Genomic DNA, 19,261 nt, shown 5'->3' with positions numbered 1-19,261 from the left:
AATTTGTACATTTTAAGTTAAATATTGTTAGTACACATTTTTTTGTTGGTATCTGTTGTTTAATGTTCATTGATGAAATTGTATTTGATCGACCAAGTGCGCAATTCTCTACGAAATCGACCGATTTTATGCGGTTATTTAGTGCAAACTTTGTAGAAGCCTTCACTATGTCCAAAGAAGCCATTTTGTGACATTGGTTCCCCCTTACAAAGCTCCATACAATTTTGGCAGCTGTCCATACGGGCAAAAAAATGTATAACAATTTAAATAACAAGCCATAAATACACACTTAGATTTTTTACCCAATTCGGTAAAGTTTAGCGAATTTTGAACTGCTAAACGGATCGGTAAACTGAAAATTACCGAATTTCGGTAATAAAGTTTACCAATATTTCAACTACCGAATTCGGTTTAAAAACTAAGTGTGTAGTCTCAAACATATGAAAGAAAAAAAAATAAAAAATAATTTAAGGTGCATTTTACACTAGTTCAGTTGTTTTGCAATCATTAGGTTTTGTGGTAGGGGAACTTCTCGTATTTTTGACAGGTTAAGCACTCGCTCCTTACTTCGTCCAATTGGCCGATTTTCCATATTTAAACAACTTATTTTGCAAAACTTTATATAGAAACATTGCTTACATCTTATTGAGCTATTAATCACTTGATTTCAGTTGAAATCGCTTTTTATGAGCTGTAATTGAATGTTAAAGTGCTGATATGTCAACATTAGAGGCACGATTTAATTAGATGCTGTTCCCCTACTGTACATCGAAAATAATCAAAAATTCTGAAGATTAAAAAAAACCCAAACGTTCTAAAAAATATTCTAAGCGCAGAGGAGAGCATTTCAAATTGATTTCAACTGAGACACAGATTTTCGAATCATATTTGTCTGGACAGCTGCCACACAATATGGCTCTTTTGGTCATAAGGAAGACCCCTACAGAGTTTCTGGTTTCGGTGGAGAATTGCTCCGGTTCTGTTGAACCTGTATTCTTATGTCGTTAAATTATATATAATTTTTTTCTGTGTTTTTTTTATTTTCTCATTTTTAACATCAAATTTGCTCATAAAGTCTAATTTGAATAGAATGCTTATTTACATGCAAAATGCATTTTTTCAATACTTCATCACCACCCACGGCGTGTTTTCTGGGCAACCTTAAGGAGAAAAAATAATCATCGCTACTGTCAAATGTGTCTTATAGGAAATTTTCTCAGCTTTCCAATGCTTCTAAGAGCGAAATGTTTCATCGGGAAATTTCTGAGGTATCTAATTTTTAAGTTTTTTGTTCTAAATTCCTTTATTTTTAATTGTAAACTTTATAATAACTATTCTGAAAACTTGTCAAATAATGTTTTTCATGTGTCATTTACTCATCAAAATGTGCAAAATAAGGCAAGAAACAACTTTGGAGAAGGTTGCAAATCGCTAAACATTTTTACAATTATGTTTAACCGAGTTTTTTTAATATATGGGATTTATTCAAAAATGAAAATCATAAAACCGTCTTAAAAACATTATTTACAAGAATTTAAAGATAATAACACATTTTTTGTGTACAAATATCACGCGTCTGCTCTTATTGATCTGATACAATCGATTTTTTGTAGGTTTGAGTTTGTAAAGTTTATTAATGGATTTTTATGAATAAATATGATACTTCTTAAAGCATACATGAACCGGAAACATGGGTCCAAAAGATGATCTAAAATCAAAAATGTACTACCAATTACTGTTGCAAGGTTCAAAAGTCATAATCTCATGTGTATGAAATAACGAAAAACAAAATTTACTGTTGTAAATGCATTAAATGTAGGAGTAAAATTTTGTGTTTTAACTCTGAATGTTGAAAACACTGCCACATACATTTTTTGGTTTAAACAAAAATAAAATATTATTTAACAGACAAAATCAAACAAAATAAAACTAAAAAAAATAAAGGAATTTAGAACAAAAAACTTCCAAACTATTTAAACAAAAATCAAAGTATTTTTAAAACGTTTTAAGATAAGAAGATAAGATAAGACTTCTATAATATTGCTGATTCCTTGATCATTTCATACAAATAAAAATTATAAAGATCATTTCATACTCATGAAAAGTTTTTCTCCTGAAGCTCGCCACAGTAATTTATAGTTCAATTTTAAGTTTATTACATATTTTGTGTCCATGCAATTGATTAATGTTTGGTTAAGGAAATATGATTTTTTTTTCATAAAAATCTAGTGATATCCTAACTAATCTCAAACTTGCAATAAAAAAACGGTTTTATCAGCTTAATTCAAGCTAAATCCGAGCATGAACGTGATATTCGTAAACAAAAATTATGTTATTATCTTTTAATTATTGCAAAAAAATATGTTTAATGCGGTTTTATGATTTTCATTTCGGAATACATCTCATATATTCAAAAACTCGGTTAAAGTTAATTTTAAAAATATTTAGCGATTTGCAACTTCCTCCAAAGTCGTTTCTTGCCATATTTTGCACATTTTGATGAGTAAATGAAACATGAAAAACATCATTTGACAAGTTTCCAGAATAGTTATTACAAAGTTTAAAATAAATAATACAGGAATTTAAAACAAAAAACATAAAAAATAGATATCTCAGAAATTTCCCGATAAAACATTTCGCTCTTAGAAGAATAAGAAAGCTGAGAAAATTTCCTATAAGACTCATTTGACAGTAATGATGACTATTTTTTCTTGAAATGTTTGTTCTAGAAAACAAGCCGTGCACCATTGGCGGCCAACGATATCTTTGTTTAAAAAAAATTTGAATCACTTAGTTTGGGTCTTACTTTGGCTTAATAATAAAAAATATATAAGATAACAAATTGTTTTTTGTGTGTTTCGGTTATCCGAAGTGAAATTTGTTCAAGGTTTTCGGATAATCGAGTATGCACTGTATTTATTATGTAATATATTGAATCTTCTGTTTTAGATTTTAGTTAATTCATCCCAAATATGGCTCTAAAAGATTAAAATCAAATAGTATTCAAAATAGAAAGGGTTTCCAAATATTGTCCATAAAATAACATTTTTAAATTTACCTCCATGATTCAAAAAAGTGTATGCATAAAGTCTAAAATGAAACAGTAAACGTCGCTGTCGTGCTTATTTGTCGCACGTGCATTTTGGGCCAAATTGATTTCAAAATGCCATTTTATGTAGCTCACAATGCCTCACCTTTTGACCTTCACAGATCCCCAAAACTCGATTTCAATTCTGAGATATTCAAAAAAAAAACTGTCAATTTTCATATGGAAGAAGTTTCAATCTTCCAATCAGCCTGAAAATTGACGTAAGTGGGACAATTGCGTTTGACACAGGAACGAGCTCAATTACCGTAAACATTTTCAACTATAGAGGTTTCTGCGTGTGCATGTATTGCGTGTACGTACTAGGATGTAACAAAAATGTCTTTTTGGCGGGCATTCAAGGGTTTGTTCCGGTGGGCATACTAAGCCTAAATCCAAAATATGAGCTTGATTGGACGTAACAGGAGCTGGCGCTCCGCCTTTCAATTTTAAATGGGATTTAACCCGTAAAAAAAGATTTTTTCAAAAATGTCACTTTTTGAGGCATTTTGGCCACCGAAGCGTTTATTTTCAACATCATTGGCGTGTAGGCCAGATCCTTGCGCATCTTTTGGTATATATAACATTGACATTTGGAGCACCCTGGAGCTCAGTAAAGGCCTTCAAAGTTTGGCATTTTTTCGAAAAATCGGCCCCGGCAAAATCAAATGGCGTCTAGAGCGTCGCGAGGCGCGACGCATATCTTTTTTGCCGGGACCGATTTTTCGAAAAAATGCCAAACTTTGAAGGCCTGTACCGAGCTCCAGGGTGCTCCAAATGTCAATGTTATATATACCAAAAGATGCGCAAGGATCTGGCCTACACGCCAATGATGTTGAAAATAAACGCTTCGGTGGCCAAAATGCCTCAAAAAGTGACATTTTTGAAAAAATCTTTTTTTACGGGTTAAATCCCATTTAAAATTGAAAGGCGGAGCGCCAGCTCCTGTTACGTCCAATCAAGCTCATATTTTGGATTTAGGCTTAGTATGCCCACCGGAACAAACCCTTGAATGCCCGCCAAAAAGACATTTTTGTTACACTCTAGTACGTACACGAACAAGATTGAGGTTAAATTTTGTCCGGCCAGCAAAATCAAGTGGTGCGCTAGTGTGGGTACGCGAAACGTCATAAAGCTCTATAACTCGGAACTACAGCAACTAAATTCAACCAAACCTCAGGACGATGCACAGAATGGTCAACCATTGTTTGTTATTGTTTACATTGCGTGCTCTAGTTTTTGTTTATTCAAGGCCAAACATTAAAACGCGTTTTTCAGGGATGTCAAAAGGCGACGTACGACAAGATAGCACGACAGCGACGGAGTTTGAAAATAACTGACTATGGTAGTAAAAACTTTCCACTCTATGTTTCTGACGCAACTCCTCCTGCCGGCAGTTCATTTATTCAGAATTGATTCTTGATGCACCGCATTAAATAATCTCGAATCGAATGTGCATTTATTATATTTTTCCATGCTCTAATCGGCACAAAAAAAGAAACAAGCTGGAAAACTTGTTCTCGCTCTGGATCGTCGTCGTCCGTGAAAACTTCCAGTAGGTAGGCTCCTCGCATTGCCATCATCCATCCATATTCAGAAGTCTTCCAGTCACAACAACTCGAGCTGTTTCTATTTTTTTTTTTTTTTAATTTATATTTATTCAAATTTCTTTTCCATGTACATTCATTCAGTTAAAATATTATTGAGTGTCCAATCACAAACGATGACTTTTCACCTCAATTTTAAATACTAGCAACTTTCATTTATTCATGAAATATTGTAGCTTTCGCTATTCAGTGATTTCAAATGTAGGAGGTCCTACATGTACAAAAGGGAAAAGGGATACCTTAAAACTAACTTATAAACTATATAAAGAGCGGATCAATGCAGCTGAAGACTGCAATGATTTTTGTCGAAATGCATCAATTATCTTATTGGACATAACATCCAAAGTGTCAACTTCGGCTAATTGATGAAGTTCACTGGTGCTGAACCAGGGAGGAAGTTTCAGAATCATTTTCAGAATTTTGTTCTGAATCCTCTGAAGTTTTTTCTTCCTGGTTAAGCAACAGCTTGTCCAGATCGGCACAGCATAAAGCATGGCAGGTCTGAAAATTTGTTTATAAATTAACAGTTTATTCTTGAGACAAAGTCTAGAATTCCTGTTTATAAGTGGATACAAACATTTAATATATTTGTTACATTTAACCTGGATACTTTCAATGTGATCCTTGTAAGTAAGGTTTTGTCAAAACCAAGTCCAAGATATTTCACTTGATCCTCCCACTTTAAATTTACCTCATTCATCTTTATAATGTGATGACTTTTGGTTTAAGAAAATCAGCCCTTGGTTTGTGAGGGAAAATAATAAGTTGAGTTTTGCAGCATTTGGAGTAATTTTCCATTCTTTCAAATAAGAATTGAAAATATCCAAGCTTTTGTAATCTTCTTGTGATGACACGAAGGCTTCTGCCTTTGGCGGAGATGCTTGTGTCATCAGCAAAAGTGATTTTGACATCCTGGGGGCAAATCAGGCAAGTCAGAAGTAAAAATATTGTATAAAATTGGACCCAAAATGCTTCCTTGAGGGACGCCAGCACGTACAGGTAGTTGATCAGATTTGCTATTCTGATAACATACCTGCAGAGTACGATCCGTCAAATAATTTTGAATAATTTTCACGATATAAATCGGAAAATTAAACCTTTTCAATTTCGCAATCAAACCTTTATGCCAAACACTGTCAAATGCTTTTTCTATGTCTAGAAGAGCAGCGCCAGTAGAATAGCCCTCAGATTTGTTGCTTCGAATTAAATTTGAAACTCTCAACAACTGATGAGTAGTTGAATGCCCAAGGCGAAATCCAAACTGCTCATCAGCGAAAATTGAATTTTCATTAATGTGCGTCATCATTCTATTAAGAATTATTCTTTCGAATAATTTACTAATAGATGAAAGCAAACTAATGGGCCGATAGCTTGAGGCTTCAGCAGGATTTTTATCCGGTTTCAAAATCGGAATTACTTTGGCATTTTTCCAACTACTGGGAAAATATGCCAAATCAAAACATTTGTTGAAAATTTTGACCAAGCAACTTAAAGTTGCTTCTGGTAATTTTTTAATTAAAATGTAAAAAATGCCATCCTCACCAGAGGCTTTCATATTTTTAAATTTTTTGATAATAGATTTTATTTCATTCAGGTCCGTATTAAAAACTTCATCTGATGAAAATTCTTGTTCAACAATATTCTGAAATTCTATTGAAATTTGATTTTCAATAGGACTCAAAACATTCAAGTTGAAATTATGAGCACTCTCAAACTGCTGAGCAAGTTTTTGAGCTTTTTCCCCATTAGTTAATAGAATATTATCACCATCTTTTAAAGAAGGGATGGGTTTTTGAGGTTTCTTAAGAACCTTTGAAAGTTTCCAAAAAGGTTTGGAATAAGGTTTAATTTGTTCGACATCTCTTGCGAACTTTTCATTTCGCAGGAGAGTGAATCTGTGGTCAATAACCTTTTGCAAATCTTTTGAATTCGCTTCAGTGCAGGATCACGAGAACGTTGATACTGTCTTCGGCGAACATTTTTCAGACGAATCAGAAGCTGAAGATCGTCATCAATAATGGGAGAATCAAATTTGACTTGGACTTTAGGAATAGCAATATTCCTAGCATCCAAAATTGCATTAGTTAAAGATTCCAAGGCTGAATCAATATCAGCTTTGGTTTCTAAAACAAAATCATGATTTAAATTATTCTCAATATGATGCTGATACCTGTCCCAATTAGCTTTGTGGTAATTAAACACAGAACTATTGGGTCTGGTAACTGCTTCATGAGAAAGTGAAAAAGTTACTGGAAGATGATCAGAATCAAAATCAGCATGAGTCACTAAAGGACCACAATACTGACTTTGATTTGTCAAAACCAAATCAATTGTTGATGGATTTCTAACAGAAGAAAAGCAAGTTGGCCCATTCGGGTATAAAACCGAATAAAGACCAGAAGTGCAATCTCTGAACAGAATTTTACCATTGGAATTTACTTTAGAATTATTCCAAGATTGGTGTTTGGCATTAAAATCACCGATGATCAAAAATCGAGATCTATGCCGAGTAAGTTTATTCAAATCCCCTTTGAAATAATTTTTATTTTCCCCAGTGCATTGGAATGGCAAATATGCAGCTGCAATCATAATTTTCCCAAAAGAAGTTTCAAGTTCAATGCCCAAACTTTCAATAACTTTTAACTTAAAGTCACGTAACGTGCTATAAGTCATACTACGGTGGATAACTATTGCAACTCCACCGCCATTTCGATTCATTCGGTTATTAGTTATAACTTTATAATCTGGATCACTTTTCAAATAAGTGCCAGTTTTTAAAATGTTTCGGTTATAACAGCAACATGCACGTTATGAACTCGTAAAAGTTGAAAAATTCATTTTCTTTCGCTTTTAAAGAGCGAGCATTAAAATTCATAATATTGATGGAATTACTTAGATCCATGATTAAACTTCAGGGTAAGAACAACATCATTCGCAAATTTTAATCCAATCTGGATTGCTTCCATCATGGATGTAGCATTACTCATTGTTTGAATCAAACCAAACAGTGAGTTTTGCAAAAAAGTCATTTTTTCAAACGTAACATCGCCGAGATCAGAAGATCCCAAAGCGTTGCCAGCAGAAAAATTTTCAAATGAGATTTGAGGTACCTGCCCAATTTCAGAATGATTGGTAGAGGATTTAAAATTCGTGGATGAACCCGAAACGACGTTAGCATAAGAAATGCCATTGTTGTTACCTAACTTTTCCACGGTAGGGGTATTTCTAGAATTGTTCGAGTGAGACAGCACGAACGTTTGATTTAAAGATGCAGGTACAACCTGACTTTGAGAAAATTTCGGTTTGGATTTCGGCTGATGCTTAGCACGAGAATCCAAAACCTTTTTCTGATGGGGCAATCCCAGAAATTTGATTTGTGATTTCCACCACAATTTGCACATTTAAATTGGGTGACTTCTTTCACGGGACAATTGTCCTTGTCGTGAGAAGAATCCCCGCAAACCATGCATTTTGGAACCATGGCGCAATGATCAGTACCGTGACCGAATGCCTGGCAACGCCGGCACTGGGTCAGATTCTGGCCATTACCGCCATGTTTCTTAAAATGCTCCCACTTTACCCGTACATGGAACAAAAACTGAACTTTGTCCAAAAGTTTCAAATTGTTGATTTCATTTCTGTTGAAATGAATCAATAAAATTGTGAAGTCAAACCAAAGCGAGAAATATTCCCGTTTGATTTTTTCTTCATTGGTATTACTTGGGATGGGGCAAAGCCAAGCAACACCTTAAGTTCGTTTTTGATCTCATCCACCGACAAGTCGTTGGAGAGACCTTTCAAGACCGCCTTGAATGGCCGAGCATTCTTGGTCTCATACGTGTAGAAATTGTGTTTGTGGTTTTTCAAATAACCAACAAAAGTTTGGTGATCTTGTAAAGATTCCGTCAACAAGCGACATTCTCCTCTTCGACCAAGCTGGAACGAAACCTTCAAATTGCAAGTTTCCTTGCAATTCTTCAGTTGCGTTCGAAAGCTGGCCAAATCGGAGACGGAAGTCACTACAATTGGCGGAGCCTTTACTCGTTTCTCGACGGCAGAAGGCTCAGTACGAGGAGAAGGTTCCTTGTCATCAGTTTCGGATAAAACACCGAAACTGTTTGTCAATGGAATTGGAGGATTGACCTCACATTCAGAATCAGAATCAGACCTCAGAAGAGGCTGTTTTCGTTTTCTGTTTCCGTTAGCCGGTTTAGCGTTCAAACGCTTCACCGACGTAACGACCAAATCTTCAGAAGATTTGCGTTTACCTTTGTTTTGACGCATTTTGCAAGCAAAGTTCTCTTAAAAAGATGGCTTCGTTTGTAAAATACAACAAAATTTCAGGCGGGGTTAGTCTTGAAAAGACTGTTTAGAATTTTGGAAAATAACTCAGGTAGTCTTTAAAAAGACTGTGAATTTTGTTTTGAAATAACTCTGAGCTTAGGTAGTAAAAAATACCGCAGCTCTAGTGTCCGTTCACCACGAAGGTTCGCAAGACACTGTGCCAAGGAGCCTATGACTAATGACAGTCTGGCCGAGGGCGTGCACATGCATTCTATAAGCCACTTATACGTCACGTCGTCGATTCTAGGGCAATTTTCCGGTCGCTGGTGTAGGTGAAAACGCAGTGGTTGACCCATTTTACAGGGACGTCGACACGGAATGCTAGATTAGGCGATATTTTTTTCTAGAGGGTGTAATTAAATTTGCATGCCTTGTGTTTGTGAGTATCATTGATCTTATTAACTTTTAATGTTCAATTGTTTTCGATAGTTTAAGTATATTTATCTAATATCAGCTCTTCCTGCTTTAATTATCATAAAAAAGTTTTGTAGTTTAATTTTTTTCTACATAAAAAGTTTTATTGAATTTGCAACGTAAAATATTTATTTTCTTTTGTTGGTATATGAAAGAAAGAAAGATCTGCGCGAGGCTTCAACCAACTTGACCACCATGACAAATCGATCCAATGACCCCCGACAGCACTATGATCAGAACAGAACGAGTTTATCGAGAGGTTCACTGTATAAAATTAAATTAGTAAGGTCAGACGGTGCACACCGTTGAGGCTTTTTAAATAGTGTTGTTATTTCATCTGAACACCTCTAGTTTATGAGGGGTGGTTTCTCCGATACGCTCTCAGCATCATAATCTTCGCCAGCTAGTACGATCGGCTAGCTGACCGGTAGAAGTAGGAACTACCTACCCGATTTAGTTGACCATATTTGTATGCCGGTGTGTGGCAGTGTGTACCGGGTCACTCAGAGGGCACGGAGGATAGCTGAGACAATAGTTTCTAGGTTATTATGTGGACGGTGGCATTTGGAACTTCCGGTGAACCAGGGATGCCAATTAACGCGATGTAATTAGCTGTGCTCTGTTTAATTAATTGGGATTATAGTTTCGCATTTTGAAATGCGGAACAGGTTCAACAAAGGAAATTAATTTGATCCTTAATAAATTGATTTTTTCTCTTCAGATATATTCACAGAATTGGGTCCTAAAACGACCTTAAATTTGTGATATTATTTTTCAAAACGATAAAGCTAATTTTTCTGAGTACAATGACTCTTTGAACTACCGCAAAGGATTTAAAATGGATTTTAAATTCAATTTTGAAAAATTAACTTCACGGTCCTTCTTGACAGAAAAGGTTCTACTTGACAGTTCTTTCCAAGGGAACCATAGTTGACCCATCGTAAAAATGTTGTCTTGTAAATATTTTGTTTGCGTTGAAATGAAAAAAGTGGCAGAGATGGTTTTTAATCGTGTTTCTTACCGTTGTACATAAATATTTACATAGGGCTTTAGTACCCAATTGAATATATGTCAAATAAACGGTAAGGTCAACGCATCATTTTTTTATTGTTTTTAAGAACCGTTTTTGAAATTTGATTTAAAAACAAAAACAAGCAAGAAACACTAAAACCGTAAGAATTCCGTACAATGTTGTCACTACTCATATCTAGAATTTTACATGAAAAAGGTCCAAAAAGCATAATATTCATTTTCTTTTTGGGTGTTTTTGAAACTGCTTTGAGTCAGGGGTATACAAAAACACATGTAGTTTATTTTACCTTAAAAAAACTTCAGATATGAACTGTATTTTTGATCGAATTGCTGTCTTGACACACAAGTGCGACAACTTGCCCATAGAAATTTTAATCAAGGAATTTTTGTCATACGTGTATTTTCCCGCCCGTGTGGATCAATTGGACCGCGCACTGGACTCACAATCCAGAGGTCGCCGGTTCGAATCCCGCGGCGGGCGCTCTAAAATTCTTTGTGTAAATATGGGTATTCGGCGCCGTCGCTCCGTGCCATACTTTCATACACTTAGGAGCCCAGGGCGGCGAAGTCCTTGTAGATAAAAGGAAGACACTAGTGGTTGGTACTAGCAATGGTGGCCGACAGCTATAAAGTCAACTTCGTTTTTTTTTGTATGCCCGACTACTGTCTACATATTTATCTCGGGGCTCCGACAACCAAACATTAGGACGGCCAGCCATGATATCACGATCAAGTCAAATTAAGTGGATGACGCTTATAATTAGGGTTAGTGAATTTTCACGATTTCGCGGACAACGTGAAATTCATGAAATTCGAAGATTTCCGTGAAATACCGTGAAATTTATCAATTTTCAATCAATTTTCACTAAGACTTTTTTATGAAAATTTTATTAGATTTCAATTGAAAGGGGGATATGAACCATGACTTGTTAGCAAACATACAGTATGTAAAAAAAATATTTACACCCCTTGGGCACATTGCACATTTTGTGATGAAACATGTAAACAATTGAAAGTTTGAAACTTTTAATTTAACTAAATGTCAATATATTACCATAGAATTGCTAAATAAACATTTTGGAGAGGGTATACCACCGTTTTAGGGGTCTTTATATCGATAGAATAGATTTATCGTTGGAATTTCGTACTAACCCGTAAACGGTGTTATACCCACTCCAAAATTTTTATTTAGCAATTCTATGGTAATATATTGACATTTAGTTAAATTAAAAGTTTGCAAAATTCAGTTTGGATAAGTTTTATATAAAATTTAAAGAGTTATATAAACTTTTATAATAAGTAGTTAGTAAACCTTATAATCAATCCAAATTATTTTTTTAATCAGTCAAGGATGCCTATTTGGAGTTGGGTGACTGGATTGGTGGATGGTGATTTTCAACAAATGACTTTATTTATGTTAATTTTTCGAAAGGTGTACAAACTTTTTTTGCACCTTTTTTTATTTTTGTAATGGTATTTGTTATATAACTTTTTATGGAAATCATCTTTTCATGAGCTTTTTGTAGCAAAATGTTCGGCATGAGTTTCTGAACAAAACGTAGTACTAGGTTTCTATCAAACTTGAAATTGTTCACATGTTTCACCACAAAATGTGTATTGTGCCCAAGGGACCATCCATAAACCACGTGGACACTTTAGGGGGGGGGGGGGTATGGCGATTGTCCATGCTCCATACAAAAAGTTTTTTTGTATGGACAATTGTCCACGAGGGGGTTGGGATTTCCAAAAAAGTGTCCACGTGGTTTGTGGATGGTCCCCAAGGGGCGTAAATATTTTTTTTTACATACTTTACATTAACATTAAATTGTTACAATAATTATTGAGAAGTGAATGCTGCGAATACTTAAATGATGTTAACAAAAATCAGTTAATTAAAACACATATTTTTGGAAGCATCAAGTTAGTTTTAATGCATTAACAAAATTTGGAAAGATTTTCACTCGCATAACAACTTTATACCTTTTTTTATTTTAGAGGATTGCCTTAAAAAAAAAATACAAAAAAAAAGAAAAGAGAAAAAAGGTGAATTTTTATATAAATTCCCCCTTTTTCTCGAGCTTGGTAGTTTTGGTGTTGAAATCACATTTTATGAACATTTCAATTTTTTCTGAGTACTGTTTAATTTGCACGAAATTTGATTATTTGGGTGGATAAATCCTGTTAATGTTAAAAAATACGACTTTTTTTGTTTTTTGATCTTGAATAATATTTTGTATATTTCGTTATAGCTTAAATTACACAGTCCAACAAGATTTTGTCTCTGAGACGAGTATATGTGTTCCTAGTAGAATTTTGCCTGCTGAATCCGAATCCGGGTCCAGAATTGCTCCAAATGGTCCCAATTTTGAGATACACCCGTTTGAAATGTTAGTTTAGGCCAAAATTAGCTACTTTGTCGACTATTTTACAAAAGAACTATTGAATAAACAACTAAACCAATACATGTATCTTAAAGTTCACGTTTTCCCCTTTCTGAAACACCCCTGGTTTTTAAAATTTGATTGTTTCTACGCATATTTATAGCCATTTTAAAATTAGAATTTGACTTGCATGCAAGTTGGAAAAACTTGAATGAGAACCAACTGAAAATATAATTTTGAAAAGGCTATAAATATGCGTAGAAACAATCACATTTTAAAAACCAGGGGTGTTTCAGAAAGGGGAAAAAGTGAACTTTAAGATACTTGTATTGGTTTAGTTGTTTATTCAATAGTTCTTTTGTAAAATAGTCAACAAAGTAGCTTTGGCCTAAACTAACATTTCAAACGGGTGTATCTCAAAATTGGGACCATTTGGAGCAATTCGGGACCTGGATTCGGATTTAGCAGGCAAAAATCTACTAGAAACACATATTCTCGCCTCAGAGACAAGAAACATTTGATTTTTTGTTGAACTGTGTTATTTGTGCCTATTGATTTTTAATTTAGTTTTTTGAATAGTCAGGTTAAAACCACTATACAATATTTTTACCAAGCCCATCCACAAAACACGTGGAAACTTTTTTGGAAATAATGTTTTTTGCGTCACAATCAAGTTTGGTAAGGATTTTTTTTAGTTTATTGAAAAATAGTATAAAATGCATCAAATGTAGTTTCTTTAATTTTAACCTAAGATTTTCTGATCTATTTAGGCAGTTTTCACGTTCCGCGAAATATCCGTGAAATTTTGTGTTTTAAAATTAAGGTCCCCATGGAATTTGCCAATTTTTCGCATGAAAAATCACTAAGCCTAATGCATTTTAACGTACTTTTTTTGGGCAGTAGTATTAATATAATAAATAACGCAGAACTTGGGAATAATGTTTGCTCTAATTTCTATTATTTTTTTACAAACAAATAATTTTGGTGGTTTTTCAATAACATAAACGTAAATAAGAATACTTCATTTTCTCAAAAAATAATACAAACTCTACGCTAAGGGTTATTAAATTCTATTCTCTCTCACTAACCAGTTTTTTCTTCTCTGAGTAAAACCTCTCTCAGCAAGCGCGCGCAAACCTACGTCTCTACGTGAGAGAACTTGAGCACGCGCGAAACGGCTCTCGAAAGCATGCTTTCAGTAGCCATGACGTTGAACTTCAAATCCGCGCGCAATCCTGTTTGGAGGGCCTTGTAAAGTTGCCGCTGTAAACGCCGCCTTCTCAGCCGGTTTTTTTTGCAGGGTTGAATTGATTGGTTAAATCTAGATAAAATTTTCAAAACAACTTATCTGTCATGGGTTTCCTATGCAGATAGACCTTTTGAAAATTTAATCTAAAAATAAAGAATAAAGAAATAACTTTGTATTTTTTTTATTTCAAAAACTCTATTTATAAAGTTAATTACTTCAAATACATAACTTTAAGTTTTGCTAATTAAGACCTTATAATAGGGATTTACAAGATTCATGGTTGTTCCCTCAAGTTCAACCCTGCAACAGGTTTCGCACGACCTAACGTAACAACCGGCGTAAATGCGAACATCTAACGGCTGTTCTGCTCCTCTCTCTGTAATGATCACTGCAACTTTTTTCCAGTTGGCCGTTGCACGGTTGTCACTTTACGGAGTAATTCACTACCCTTTTTTTATAACTCGTCTGTTAGAAAATTATCGTGGGCGCATCTGTATGTCACTCATCTCAGATATCGTAGTAAGAAGTGATGAAATATGGTGTAATAGAGCTGTCCCATAAAGTTGATGATGATGGGCACAGGTGGTGGCCCGATGACTGGGAAAGGGTTCTATCCGGTTTGGGCCACTCGAACACCTGGGATGAGTCAAAGACCTTGTTTTGCGTCAAACTCAGAACCAGCTTTTTGAATGTGTGAAAAGTTTCTCGTGGGATTTTTTGTTTTCGAAGAAATGGTGTAAACAACGTTGCGTGGGCCTAAATATTCAGTAAACAATGTCAGGGAAATTCCAAAACTGATTCAGCAAAACTCCCGTTTTCACAGAATCATCCTGTGGAAGTTACTGGAATCACTAAGCTTTTATCACCTTATAAAATGGTTGAAATTGCCCACTACCTGATTGTAAATGCGTGTCTGCGTTAGAAAGGCCAGTGCGCAAGGTGAGAGCTACAATTGAATTCGAATTGCAGGCGGTTCGTCCCAATGAAATCGTCAACTACCTGTGTGTGATACCTGACTGGATTGCGGTTATTCTGAGTGACCACCACAGTTTTATTATGCCCGATTCAATGCCGTTGGCGTTGCAATCGCTGAAGCATACAACCGGTTGAATTTGCGAACGAAAGTAAGCTTAGCATAATGTCACCCCCACTAGAAATCATAATCACGCATAAAATAACATTTTTGATTTTTATTCAAAAATGACAGCGTTCAAAGCCATACAAATCACACTGACTCAAACCATAATATGACTAAAATACATGCTCAGCTCACATCATACAAAAATAAATGCGAAGTAATGAATCGAACAAAAAGTGAAAGGACCCCAATTGTAGCTAAACTTGTGTACCGAAAAAATGAAGGGGATCTTGAGCGCTGCAATTGCGATCAGACATTGACCCAAATATGGCGTCTCCTGAGGTGTGTGTAGTCAGTGTCTTGCGAACCTTCGTGGTGAACGGACACTAGAGCTGCGGTATTTTTACTACCTAAGCTCAGAGTTATTTCAAAACAAAATTCACAGTCTTTTTAAAGACTACCTGAGTTATTTTCCAAAATTCTAAACAGTCTTTTCAAGACTAACCCCACCTGAAATTTTGTTGTATTTTACAAACGAAGCCATCTTTTAAGAGAACTTTGCTTGCAAAATGCGTCAAAACAAAGGTAAACGCAAATCTTCTGAAGATTTGGTCGTTACGTCGGTGAAGCGTTTGAACGCTAAACCGGCTAACGGTAACAGAAAAGAAAACAGCCTCTTCTGAGGTCTGATTCTGATTCTGAATGTGAGGTCAATCCTCCAATTCCATTGACAAACAGTTTCGGTGTTTTATCCGAAACTGAAGACATGGAACCTTCTCCTCGTACTGAGCCTTCTGCCGTCGAGAAACGAGTAAAGGCTCCGCCAATTGTAGTGACTTCCGTCTCCGATTTGGCCAGCTTTCGAACGCAACTGAAGAATTGCAAGGAAACTTGCAATTTGAACGTTTCGTTCCAGCTTGGTCGAAGAGGAGAATGTCGCTTGTTGACGGAATCTTTACAAGATCACCAAACTTTTGTTGGTTATTTGAAAAACCACAAACACAATTTCTACACGTATGAGACCAAGAATGCTCGGCCATTCAAGGCGGTCTTGAAAGGTCTCTCCAACGACTTGTCGGTGGATGAGATCAAAAACGAACTTAAGGTGTTGCTTGGCTTTGCCCCATCCCAAGTAATACCAATGAAGAAAAAATCAAACGGGAATATTTCTCGCTTTGGTTTGACTTCACAATTTTATCTGATTCATTTCAACAGAAATGAAATCAACAATTTGAAACTTTTGGACAAAGTTCAGTTTTTGTTCCATGTACGGGTAAAGTGGGAGCATTTTAAGAAACATGGCGGTAATGGCCAGAATCTGACCCAGTGCCGGCGTTGCCAGGCATTCGGTCACGGTACTGATCATTGCGCCATGGTTCCAAAATGCATGGTTTGCGGGGATTCTTCTCACGACAAGGACAATTGTCCCGTGAAAGAAGTCACCCAATTTAAATGTGCAAATTGTGGTGGAAATCACAAATCAAATTTCTGGGATTGCCCCATCAGAAAAAGGTTTTGGATTCTCGTGCTAAGCATCAGCCGAAATCCAAACCGAAATTTTCTCAAAGTCAGGTTGTACCTGCATCTTTAAATCAAACGTTCGTGCTGTCTCACTCGAACAATTCTAGAAATACCCCTACCGTGGAAAAGTTAGGTAACAACAATGGCATTTCTTATGCTAACGTCGTTTCGGGTTCATCCACGAATTTTAAATCCTCTACCAATCTTTCTGAAATTGGGCAGGTACCTCAAATCTCATTTGAAAATTTTTCTGCTGGCAACGCTTTGGGATCTTCTGATCTCGGCGATGTTACGTTTGAAAAATGACTTTTTGCAAAACTCACTGTTTGGTTTGATTCAAACAATGAGTAATGCTACATCCATGATGGAAGCAATCCAGATTGGATTAAAATTTGCGAATGATGTTGTTCTTACCCTGAAGTTTAATCATGGATCTAAGTAATTCCATCAATATTATGAATTTTAATGCTCGCTCTTTAAAAGCGAAAGAAAATGAATTTTTCAACTTTTTACGAGTTCATAACGTGCATGTTGCTGTTATAACCGAAACATTTTTAAAAACTGGCACTTATTTGAAAAGTGATCCAGATTATAAAGTTATAACTTATAACCGAATGAATCGAAATGGCGGTGGAGTTGCAATAGTTATCCACCGTAGTATGACTTATAGCACGTTACGTGACTTTAAGTTAAAAGTTATTGAAAGTTTGGGCATTGAACTTGAAACTTCTTTTGGGAAAATTATGATTGCAGCTGCATATTTGCCTTTCCAATGCACTGGGGAAAATAAAAATTATTTCAAAGGGGATTTGAATAAACTTACTCGGCATAGATCTCGATTTTTGATCATCGGTGATTTTAATGCCAAACACCAATCTTGGAATAATTCTAAAGTAAATTCCAACGGTAAAATTCTATTCAGAGATTGCACTTCTGGTCTTTATTCGGTATTATACCCGAATGGACCAACTTGCTTTTCTTCTGTTAGAAATCCATCAACAATTGATTTGGTTTTGACAAATCAAAGTCAGTATTGTGGTCCTTTAGTGACTCATGCTGATTTTGATTCTGATCATCTTCCAGTAACTTTTTCACTTTCTCATGAAGCAGTTACCAGACCCAATAGTTCTGTGTTTAATTACCACAAAGCTAATTGGGACAGGTATCAGCATCATATTGAGAATAATTTAAATCATGATTTTGTTTTAGAAACCAAAGCTGATATTGATTCAGCCTTGGAATCTTTAACTAATGCAATTTTGGATGCTAGGAATATTGCTATTCCTAAAGTCCAAGTCAAATTTGATTCTCCCATTATTGATGACGATCTTCAGCTTCTGATTCGTCTGAAAAATGTTCGCCGAAGACAGTATCAACGTTCTCGTGATCCTGCACTGAAGCGAATTCAAAAGATTTGCAAAAGGTTATTGACCACAGATTCACTCTCCTGCGAAATGAAAAGTTCGCAAGAGATGTCGAACAAATTAAACCTTATTCCAAACCTTTTTGGAAACTTTCAAAGGTTCTTAAGAAACCTCAAAAACCCATCCCTTCTTTAAAAGATGGTGATAATATTCTATTAACTAATGGGGAAAAAGCTCAAAAACTTGCTCAGCAGTTTGAGAGTGCTCATAATTTCAACTTGAATGTTTTGAGTCCTATTGAAAATCAAATTTCAATAGAATTTCAGAATATTGTTGAACAAGAATTTTCATCAGATGAAGTTTTTAATACGGATCTGAATGAAATAAAAACTATTATCAAAAATTTAAAAATATGAAAGCCCCTGGTGAGGATGGCATTTTTACATTTTAATTAAAAATTACCAGAAGCAACTTTAAGTAGCTTGGTCAAAATTTTCAACAAATGTTTTGATTTGGCATATTTTCCCAGTAGTTGGAAAAATGCCAAAGTAATTCCGATTTTGAAACCGGATAAAAATCCTGCTGAAGCCTCAAGCTATCGGCCCATTAGTTTGCTTTCATCTATTAGTAAATTATTCGAAAGAATAATTCTTAATAGAATGATGACGCACATTAATGAAAATTCAATTTTCGCTGATGAGCAGTTTGGATTTCGCCTTGGGCATTCAACTACTCATCAGTTGTTGAGAGTTTCAAATTTAATTCGAAGCAACAAATCTGAGGGCTATTCTACTGGCGCTGCTCTTCTAGACATAGAAAAAGCATTTGACAGTGTTTGGCATAAAGGTTTGATTGCGAAATTGAAAAGGTTTAATTTTCCGATTTATATCGTGAAAATTATTCAAAATTATTTGACGGATCGTACTCTGCAGGTATGTTATCAGAATAGCAAATCTGATCAACTACCTGTACGTGCTGGCGTCCCTCAAGGAAGCATTTTGGGTCCAATTTTATACAATATTTTTACTTCTGACTTGCCTGATTTGCCCCCAGGATGTCAGAAATCTTTTGCTGATGACACAAGCATCTCCGCCAAAGGTAGAAGCCTTCGTGTCATCACAAGAAGATTACAAAAGCTTGGATATTTTCAATTCTTATTTGAAAGAATGGAAAATTACTCCAAATG

At 35.3% G+C, this 19,261-nt stretch overlaps 1 protein-coding gene across 1 annotated transcript in view; it reads left to right on the top strand.

Annotated features, from left to right (window-relative positions):
• LOC6038884 (clavesin-1) overlaps positions 1-19,261 on the top strand; it is a 44,255-nt gene that overhangs the window by 13,330 nt on the left and 11,664 nt on the right. The gene's annotated exons all lie outside the window — the stretch shown is intronic.

Source organism: Culex quinquefasciatus, chromosome 2 (assembly GCF_015732765.1).
Source record: "Culex quinquefasciatus strain JHB chromosome 2, VPISU_Cqui_1.0_pri_paternal, whole genome shotgun sequence".
NCBI classification, from domain to species: Eukaryota; Metazoa; Arthropoda; class Insecta; order Diptera; family Culicidae; genus Culex; species Culex quinquefasciatus.
The sequence above is the reverse complement of the archived record's forward strand: the minus strand, read 5'-3'. Positions and strand labels throughout refer to the sequence as shown.